The sequence below is a fragment of the Rana temporaria genome, chromosome 10 (genome assembly GCF_905171775.1).
Source record: "Rana temporaria chromosome 10, aRanTem1.1, whole genome shotgun sequence".
NCBI classification, from domain to species: domain Eukaryota; kingdom Metazoa; phylum Chordata; class Amphibia; order Anura; family Ranidae; genus Rana; species Rana temporaria.
Window position 1 is genome coordinate 53,441,008 of NC_053498.1, and position 11,279 is coordinate 53,452,286.

Here is an 11,279-nt window from a genome sequence, read left to right on the forward strand (position 1 = left end):
TATGATCTGCAGTCCCTGATTGAACTTGAACCTGAGAACCTGTTTACCTGATTGAACTTCTGATTGAACTTTGTGACCCGGCTTGTTTGACCATCCGTATCTCTCCGATCCTGACCCGGCTTCCCTTGACTACCTCTTCTGATTGATCTACCGTTGCCAGACCTTCCTGCTTGTACCCTGATTACTCTTCTGCCTGCTGCATTGATTACCTGAACCATCTGTTGTGACCCAGCTTACCTGACTCTGCTTCCGTCTGCTGTCATTAACCTAATCATCTCCCAGTCTACTACAGTGAACCTTCACCTTCCATTAGGGTCGCTGACCCTCGTCCCTGGCTTCAGCAGTTCCAGTCTACCCTTCCAGAGGAAGTCAGCACCTGCTTCACCTACCCAGCACGCCGGCACTCCTACCCCGCCAGGCTCCTGAGTCTGCTGTTCCCAATCCGGCAGCTCACGAGCCGGAGCTGTAAGAGAGGCCTCCTCCTACCATCGGGCTCTGGCTACCAGGTACGTGATACATAACAGTATCAGACAGCCATGACAGAGCCTTCAGGAGTGGCCCCGGCCATGGAGGAGATTTGCAAACACCTCGCATCTTTCACTCAAGCTGTAAAGAACCTACAGGACGGCTACATGCGACTGGAAGGTCAAGTACAGAATCTATCTGGAGACGCAGCTCCTACATCTGCTGCCAGATCATCTCCATCTGCCGCTGCTCCATCCGTAGTAATGCTACCGCCCGAACCCAGAGTTCCGATGCCAGAGCGATTCACCAGGGATCGTTCCAAATTCCGGGATTTCCGTAATGCCTGTCAATTATATTTTGCCCTTCAACCAAGGACTTTTTCCCTAGAAGACACTAAAGTGGGATTTGTGGTTTCTCTTCTTCAAGGAGAGCCTCTAACCTGGGCACACCGATTATTGGAAGAAAATGGCACCAACACAGAGACTTCTTTCGGATCATGGCACAAATGTATGATGACCCTCAGCGGACTACCACTGCCGAGGCCGCCCTGCTCGCACTTCAACAAGGCCGCCGAGCAGTGGAGGATTATGTCACGGACTTTCGCCGCTGGAGTGCGGACACCCAGTGGAACAGCGCAGCTCTGCGACATCAGTTCCGCCTGGGACTTTCAGAGGCCTTGAAAGATGAACTGGCTCGCATTGGGGTTCCTGATACCTTAGAAGATTTGATCGACAAGGCTATTCAGATTGATCGACGTCTACGAGAACGACGGGCTGAACGTTCTTCTCATCTGAGTCGTCGAGTTTGGGTCACTACCAAAGCACCCATGCCTGCGTCCCGATACCAACCACCTGTCTGTCCAAGTTCTGCCAGCTCTCCTCCAGATACTTCTGAGCCTATGCAACTCGGAGTCATGCGACCCACATTGCCTCCAGAAGAACGAGCACGCCGTCGTCAACTGAACCTATGCCTATACTGCGGTGAGCCCGATCATTACGTCGCCAACTGCCCCATCAAGATGCGTAAGTGCCGTTCCTCTGTTTCTCTCAACGTTTCCGCTCTCCCAGCCAATACAACCCACCTTGCTCTCTCTCTGTCTTTGCAGCTCCAAGGAAGAACGATTCCGGTCAACGCAATTATTGACTCCGGGGCCTGCAGCTGCTTCATTGATGCCGCCTTTGCCAACCTACACAATATTCCTCTTCGAAGAAAGAACTTCAGACTTTCCGTTTTCCTAGCTGATGGATCCCACATTAAATCAGGGCAAGTAACACAAGAAACCCTTCCTCTGCCTGCTACTACTTCCGCCGATCATAGAGAATTATTCATTTTGGATGTGATCTCCTCTCCTCTATTCCCTGTGATTCTTGGCATTCCCTGGATCCGGATTCATAACCCTCAGGTTGATTGGTCCTCTGGAACTTTACGGTTTCCTTCCTGTTACTGTCAGGAATATTGCTTACCTCAAGTACCTAGTTTTTCTCCCACTCTGCTATGCCTGAACACCGATCCGAGTTTGCTCCAGTCCGTTCCGGAACATTATCACGAATTCCTCGATGTGTTCAGCAAAAAGGGGGCCGACTCCCTACCACCTCACCGTCCTTATGACTGCCCGATAGAACTACTTCCTGGGGCTGAGATCCCTTTTGGGCGCATCTTTCCATTATCCGAGAAGGAACAAGATGCTCTGAAAATTTATATAGACGAAAATCTAAACAAGGGGTTCATTCGGCCGTCCACCTCACCGGCGGGTGCTGGAATATTTTTTGTTGCCAAAAAGGATCAGACCCTTCGCCCATGCATCGACTATCGGGAGCTCAACAACATCACGGTTAAAAACCGATACCCGTTGCCCCTAATTCCTGAATTATTCCAAAAGCTAAGATCCGCCACTATCTTCACCAAGCTGGACCTGAGGGGGGCTTATAATTTAATTTGCATCAGAGACGGTGATGAGTGGAAAACTGCCTTTCGCACTCGGTATGGCCACTACGAGTACCTCGTCATGCCTTTCGGGTTATGCAACGCTCCCGCTACCTTTCAGCATTTTGTCAATGACGTGTTTAGAGACTTTTTAGACATCTTAGTCATCGTCTACCTGGATGATATACTGGTCTTCTCTGGCTCGTTAGACAAACATCGGGAGCATGTCTGCAGAGTTTTAAACCGGCTCCGCCTGCATGGCCTATATGCAAAGGCAGAAAAATGGGAATTTGAGTTACACACCATTCAGTTCCTGGGTCTGGTAATCTCCCCGACGGGAATCGAGATGGACCCAAAGAAAGTGTCTGCCATTCTGGACTGGCCAGTACCTTTAGATAAAAAGGGGGTACAACGATTTATAGGATTTGCGAATTTCTATAGACGCTTTATTAAAGGTTTTTCTTCCATCGCTGCTCCCATTACACAGCTTACCAGACAAAATTTCCGTTTCCACTGGAACCCCGAGGCTCAGAAGGCCTTTGACACCCTGAAGGGACTCTTCACTTCTGCTCCGATCCTCAGTCACCCCAACCCGGCTCTACCTTTTCTCCTTGAGGTGGATGCTTCTGAAGTCGCTGTAGGGGCCGTTATATCTCAACGACTTGGGAACAAGGACTTAGTACACCCGGTGGGCTTCTTCTCCCGAAAACTCTCCCCTGCGGAGAGAAACTACGACGTAGGTGATCGTGAATTATTGGCCATCAAGGCCGCATTAGAAGAGTGGAGATACCTGTTGGAAGGTGCTGCACATCCCGTGTTAATTTATACGGACCATAAAAACTTAGAATATTTAAGAACTGCTAAGCGATTGAAACCCCGACAGGCCCGCTGGGCTCTCTTCTTCTCCCGTTTCTGTTTCCACATCACCTATCGCCCTGGATCAAAGAATGTCAAGCCGGATGCTCTGTCCCGAATGTTTGACAACCCAAAGGTCACCTCTACCCCTGACACCATTCTTCCAGAAAACAGCTTTCTACTATTACATGCTGATCTTCTATCCTTACTCAGAGGAGCATCTTCTGAATCTTCCAAACCTCCCAATATCTCTCTAGAGTCCAGAGATGGGTTATTTTGGAAAGGAAGCCAGATTTTTGTACCCGAAAAGACCCGAGTCGAAGTTTTAAAACATCTGCACGATCACCCACTGGCAGGACATTTTGGGGTTCGTAAAACTCTGGAATTAGTACGCCGCACCTTCTGGTGGCCCGGCTTGGAGGATTTCTGCAAGTCCTATATCAAATCTTGCCCTATCTGTAACCGAAACAAGACACCCCGAAACTTGGGGGCTACTGAAACCACTACCTGTACCCGATCAACCATGGAAAATGATCGCCATGGATTTTATTGTAGAACTTCCCTGCTCTGAGGGTTGTTCCGTCATTTTTGTGATTGTGGACCGTTTGACCAAAATGGCCCATTTCCTTCCTTTAACCACTTCCCGCCCGGCCTATAGCCGATTTACGTCCGGGAAGTGGTTATGAAATCCTGACAGGACGTTCTAGAACGTCCTGCAGGATTTCATGCCGCGCGCGCCCGTGGGGGCGCGCATCGCGGCGATCGGTGATGCGGGGTGTCAGTCTGACACCCTGCATCTCCGATCTCGGTAAAGAGCCTCCGGCGGAGACTCTTTACCACGTGATCAGCCGTGTCCAACCACGGCTGATCACGATGTAAACAGGAAGAGCCGTCGATGGCTCTTCCTCACTCGCGTCATGCCAGTAGAGGAGAGCCGATCGGCGGCTCTCCTGACAGGGGGGGTTCGCGCTGATTGTTTATCAGCGCAGCCCCCCCTCGGATCGCCACACTGGACCACCAGGGATGCCCACCCTGGAGCACCAGGGTGGGCAAAAAAAAAAAAAAAGCCAGCAAAAAATAAATAAAAAAAGTCTAAAAAAAATATTAAAAAAAAGCATTAAAAAAAAGAAAAAAGATGCCAGTCAGTGCCCACAAATGGGCACTGACTAGCAACCTGGCAAAAATCAGTGCTGCCACCCCAGTGTCCATCAGCGCCACCCCAGTGTCCATCAGTGCCACCCCAGTGTCCATCAGTGCCACCCCACAGTGCCCATCCATGCCCAGTGCCCACCTATCAGTGCCCATCTGTGCCACCCATAAGTATCCATCAGTGCCGCCCATGAGTGCCCATCTGTGCCGCCTATGAGTGCCCAGTGCCGCCCATGAGTGCCCATCAGTGCCGCCTATGTGTGCCCATCAGTGCCGCCTATGTGTGCCCATCAGTGCCGCCTATGTGTGCCCATCAGTGCCGCCTATGAGTGCCCATCAGTGTCGCATACCAGCGCCGCCAATCAGTGCCACCTCATCTGTGCCCGTCAGTACTACCTCATCGATGTCCATCAGTGCCATCTCATCGGTGCCCATTAGTGCCGCCATATCAGTGCCCGTAATTGAAAGAGAAAACTTATTTACAAAAAAAATAACAGAAAAAAATAAAAATGTAATATTTTTTTCAAATTTTCAGCCTTTTTTTAGTTGTTGCGCAAAAAAAAAAATCGCAGAGGTGATCAAATACCACCAAAAGAAAGCTCTATTTGTGGGGAAAAAAGGACGCTAATTTTGTTTGGGTACAGCGTAGCATAACCGCGCAATTGCCATTCAAAGTGCGACAGTGCTGAAAGCTGAAAATTGGCTTGGGCGGGAAGCTGCGTAAGTACCTGGTATGGAAGTGGTTAAAGAATACACCTTCTGCCATTGAGACTGCTCGTGTATTCATTAAAGAAATCGTCAGACTGCATGGGGTGCCCTCCAACATCGTGTCAGATAGAGGAGTTCAATTTACCTCTCGGTTCTGAAAAGCCCTCTGCAAAACGCTACAGATTAAACTTGCTCTATCCTCGGCCTATCATCCCCAGACCAATGGGCAAACTGAAAGAACCAATCAGACTTTGGAACAGTACATCAGGTGTTTTACAACGTTCTCCCAAGATGACTGGGTTTCTCTGCTACCCCTAGCAGAATTTGCGTACAATAACGCCAGTCATTCTGCTACGGGGCAATCTCCCTTTTTTGCCAATTATGGTTTCAACTTAACCTTTTTACCAGACTTTCTTATAGAGTCCTCAGTTCCGGCTGTACAGAGCACCATGGAGTTCCTCAACCGCAATAACCAACTGTTACGGGAAGCGGTGACCAAGGCCCAGGCTGACAGTAAGAGGTTCTTTGACAGAAAAAGGAAAGGTGAGCTGGATCTGAAACCAGGAGACCAGGTATGGCTTTCTACGAACAATCTTAGGTTAGCCTGTCCGTCCAAGAAATTGGGACCAAAATTTTTGGGACCCTTTCCGGTCAAGAGAAAAATCAATACAGTCTCATATGAACTATCCTTATCTGATTCTCTTAAAGTGCATCCTGTGTTCCATGTCTCTTTGTTAAAACCCGCAGTCCCGGATCCTTTTCCTAATAGGGGGTCCAAACCTCCCGAACCGATCCATGTCGATGGCAACGAAGAATTCGTGGTGGAGACTGTCCTGGATTGTAGGAAAAGACAAGGACAAAACCAATTCCTGATCAAGTGCAAAGGTTATGGACCAGAAGACAATTCCTGGGAACCCGAAGGTAATATCCATGCCAAAAGACTAATACGTGCATTTTTTCTCGCCCACCCTGACAAAGTGGCCCGACTGGGCATCCGGAGGCTGCCCCTTGGGGGGGGGGGGGTGTCAGGGACTTACCACCCAAAATCATCAGCCCAGCATTGGGCTGAGACAACGGCGTGCATCAGCGGGACGTACGCGTGCGTCAGCGGCGTGCGCGTGCACGGGCGCAGCGGGAGCGCGCGCGTGCACGTGAACCCTCCTTGGCGCCAAAACGCCTTTTAAAGCTCAGTCCTTGCTTCCTGCAAGTTGCTGTCTGATCTGCAGTCCCTGATTGAACTTGAACCTGAGAACCTGTTTACCTGATTGAACTTCTGATTGAACTTTGTGACCCGGCTTGTTTGACCATCCGTATCTCTCCGATCCTGACCCGGCTTCCCTTGACTACCTCTTCTGATTGATCTACCGTTGCCAGACCTTCCTGCTTGTACCCTGATTACTCTTCTGCCTGCTGCATTGATTACCTGAACCATCTGTTGTGACCCGGCTTACCTGACTCTGCTTCCGTCTGCTGTCATTAACCTAATCATCTCCCAGTCTACTACAGTGAACCTTCACCTTCCATTAGGGTCGCTGACCCTCGTCCCTGGCTTCAGCAGTTCCAGTCTACCCTTCCAGAGGAAGTCAGCACCTGCTTCACCTACCCAGCACGCCGGCACTCCTACCCCACCAGGCTCCTGAGTCTGCTGTTCCCAATCCGGCAGCTCACGAGCTGGAGCTGTAAGAGAGGCCTCCTCCTACCATCGGGCTCTGGCTACCAGGTACGTGATACATAACACCTGCATCCTCTGCTCTGCAAACCTGCACCTGCTGACCTGCATCCTGTGCAAACGTGCACCTGCTGACCTGCATCCTCTGCTTCCTATACCAGCCATTCCAGCTTCCACTTGGCTTCACTACTTCAAGCAGTGAAGATCAGACAGGCACCCTTACCTCACTGTGCTCCTACCACCACTGTCCCCACTCCAGTGGTCTCCGAGCCGGGGTTGTACGGGAGGTCTCTCTACGCACGTCAGGCTCACACCTAAGGTATGTGTAGCGCTACCCCTGAAGGAGCCGCTGATTTATTGTTGGGATCTGCGTTTTAAGTTACCTTGATGCAGTCTAGGGGTGTAGTTGGAGAAACAAAGCAGTGAGCGAAGGTCCACAGTGAATATAGGTTTTCCAATGCTTTATTTCCAGGCCAACATCAACATTAAATGGGAAAGAAAAGGTTGATGAAGGAAAAGAGAGAAACCTTGCAGTGTCAGGCCTGGATATAAAACGAGCAGTCCTGCTCTCAGTAGTATCAGATTGTGGTTCGTCGCCACTCTAGCCAGAGTGGGTGAAGTGCCCCCGGACAGACCCCTATCATAAGCCTGGAAGCCGAGGTGTCACTTTAGATTTTCTGAGAGGAACAGGTCTCTCTCACAGGCCTGGCTCTAGGGCCTCTGCCACAGGCCTATTACTTTAAGCGAGCTAGATGGATGATTTGAGCAAATCCTCCCAGTAAGTTTTAGCATAGGTCACCGGATGACCGCAAAGCATACCTGTCAGCATTCCAGTCACCAGATCCCCGATTGGTTCGTTCGAACCCTGTTGGACAACCTGCCTCCATGTTCTCCTCAAGCCGACCCCCCAATCGAACGGCACCCAGCCTGGGATCCTCTCAATAGAACTGGGGACCCAGTAAGTCACTGGAGTCCCTTTTCACCTCTGGATGAGGTTCTGTGTGGCCTGCAAATTTGGCCAGGTGGGCCGCGCTGGTGGAGTCCATGGAAGATTTTTAGAGCACATGACATCTGTCACAGATATACTCTCCCCCAGCATGCCCCGCGAGGGAAAACTCCTCTGATTGGCCGCTGGGGAAACGTGCTCTGCCAGAACCCCTCTGGTACCAACTGCCGGCCAGGGATGGCACCGCATCCCTGGAGCACAGACTGACCCAGTGGACATTTCTGGAATGACCAAAGTCCCAATTTAGCAAATTACGAATGGGAGCAAAATAACTCTCCCATTCCCCACTAACTTTAGCGTAGTGCCCATACTGAAAGTAAGGGGGCGCTACATATGTTACAGCAGGTCTGGGCTCCCTTTGCCTGACCCTATCAGGAAATACCAGCTGACAACTCTGAAATCCCGGCTGAAGAGTTGGCAATGTGGCAGAGTAACGGTGTGCTTTATCCATCTCTGCCCGCAGCCAGGCCCAGACTGGCCATAGGGAACACCGGGCCAGGGCCGCCAGGCTCAACCTCAGGGCTGCGGTCCCATGCCTGTTGATGACCGGGCCACACAGCAGGAGGTAAACGGCGACCGCTGCCTGGAGAGGGTTAACACAGGCCGTGGTCACGGCTCACCTCCCGCTGTGCGACCGTGCCTGTGTCTCCTCTCCAGGCTCTCCTGCCCTGCCGGCAATATCATCTATCAGCAGAGCAGGGGCGGGAGGACCAGCGTGAGTGCAGGGATCCGTGGTTTCTATGCAGCAGGTTCGGATGCAAGTCGCCCCCGAAGTCGTACAAGAAGCTTTTTCTAAGTCGCTCCTGTTAGAACGGTTCTGGTGAATAGAATGGGACGCGACTTGTCAGGCGGCTGAGTCGCCTGACGAGTCACCCCAGTGTGAACCGGCTCTAACTGTTCAAACAAAGTATGTGTGTGTGAACAATATGATAGCAACTTAATGATGCAAATAACCAATGTCATAACAAATGCATTATTTAAATTGTCAATGTGCAAATAGCTGCAAGAAATTCCAGTATGTAAAACATTTTTGTTGAATTGAAAAAGTTCATAAGAAAATCCATACACTTAATAAAGTGTGTGACAAGTGAGAATGGTATGACAAGTGAAACTGGTATTCAGCTCCGTGGCTACCAGTGTTCAAGAAAAACATCAAAGTGTTCCATCCACAAGAAAAGCTCCATGTGTTCAAAGATCATATATGAAAATATGTTTCCACACAACTGTCGTATACTGGGAAATGAAGGCTTCCATTTCCCAGTAGACGACAGTTGTGTGGAAACGCATTGGATCGAAAAGTACTTGCAACGCTATCCATCTAGTTGGCAGACTGCCACCGCCATTAGAGATCTCATTCATGCTGGAATTTTTTAACCTTTATGTAAGTTCATCTATAATTTTAAAATACACTTGGCTGATTTACACTCTGAGGCTTCTCCCTTTTCATATATGATCTTTGACCACATGGAGCTCATCCTTGCAAGTGTATGAAGACACGCTGTTTAACCACTTCATTACTCAGCCATATTCATATGATGTCCGCAGATGGGATCTCCCATCCTGGGCAGGCGTCATATGACGTCCTTGGCTTACCGCCGCTACTGCGGGTCCCCGGGGGCCTGCAGTGCGGCGATCCAGCATGTCCCTCGGGCACAGCCGTTCCCCGATGGGGGTAATGAGCGGGCGGCGGAGCGTGGGGAGCAGCGTGACTGGCTGTATCCAATCACAGCCGGTCACTATGCAGAGTGGTATGTGAAGCTGCATGCACGGCGCTCATGCACTGCCATGGGGGCACACAGTGCGGCTATCAGGGCTGAGGCTTTTCCCTCGGATACAGCCCAGATCAGGGTAAAGAGCCAATGAAATTGTCTCTTTACCACGTGACCGGCTGTGTAGAATCACAGCCGGTCCCTAAATATGAACAAACATTTGTGTGTAACCGCTGTTGCTGGGTTCTCCTCTTCACACACCGAGCCAGTGTGAGGAGGAGATCAGCTAACAGTGAGTTACACATTACAGTACCATATATATGAACTACTGTGCCCAGATTGCCCCCCCCTAAATAAAGTGGACTTGTCATCAGGAGTACCTGTCATCTAGTACCTGTCATCTAGTACCTGTCCATCAGGAGTACCTGCCACCAGAGTACCCGCCACCAGAATACCTGCCACCTGCCTGGACCGATGCTCTCCTCTGTGGACTACTGCACTACTAAAACCGCAGGTAATCTTTTCTTTACCCTTTGCAGAATGTATTTAGGCTTGTAATTGGTATGTACAGTACATGCTATGTGTTAGAAATAGAAGGGCCTTCGACAATGTGATAGGTTGGCAGGAATGTATGTGTTTAATGTATGCTTCAGAACACCTGACAGTGCTACTTGGATGTTGGGCCTCTGTATGTGGCCAAGCTATGTAAAAGTCTCACACATGTGGTATCGCCATACTCGGGAGGAGTAGCAGAATGTATTTTGGGGTGTCTGTTTTGCGTTTTCATTTTTTTTCCACATTTACCAAAAACTTCGGGAAAAAAATGAACTGTTCAAAAGACTCATTATTCAATTTATAGATTATACGTTGGGGTGTTAGCTTTCCAAAATGGGGTCATTTTGTGGGCATTTCCATTGTCCTGGTGCTCCAGGGTCTTCAAAACTGTAATAGTTGGTTGAGAAATGAGATGTGTAATTTATGCTTGTAGAACGCCTGACAGTGCTACTTCAATGTTGGGCCTCTGTATGTGGCCAAGCTGTGTAAAAGTCTCACACATGTGGTATCACTATACTCAGGAGGAGTAGCAGAAAGTATTTTGGGGTGTCATTGTATGCATGTGCTGTGTGAGAGAAATAACTTGTTATTATGAATTTTTTTGTGTAAAAAAAAAAAAAAAAAAGAATTGTGGAAAAAAGTCACAAATTCAAAAAACTTACCATGCCTCTTACTAAATACATTGGAATGTCTGCTTTCCAAAAAGGGGTAATTCGGGGGGTATTTTTACTTTCCTGGCTTGTTAGGGTCTCATGAAATGAGATAGGCCTTCAGTACATCAGGTGTGATACATTTTCAATGATTTGCACCATAGCTTGTGGACTCTATAACTTTCACAAAGACCAAATAATATACACCAATTTGTGTTATTTTTACTAAAGATATGTAGCAGTATAAATTTTGGCCCAAATTTATGAAGAAAAATTACTTATTTGCAAAATTTTACAATAGAAACTAAAAAAAAACGTTTTTTTTTTTTTTTCAAAAATGTCTCACTTTTTCCGCTTATATTGCAAAAAATAAAAAACCCAGCAGTGATTAAATACCACCAAAAGAAAGCTCTGTTTGTGAGAAAAAAAAGTAATAAAAATGTTGTTTGGGTACAGTTTAGCATGTAAGGAAGGGTGTATAAAAGCCCTGTATTGAAGTGGTTAAAATCTCCACACCTGTGATCATCCCAGCATAAGCTTCCTTGATTTCTGTAATAGGGAACCATTAGATCTGGTAAGAGGCTACTCTC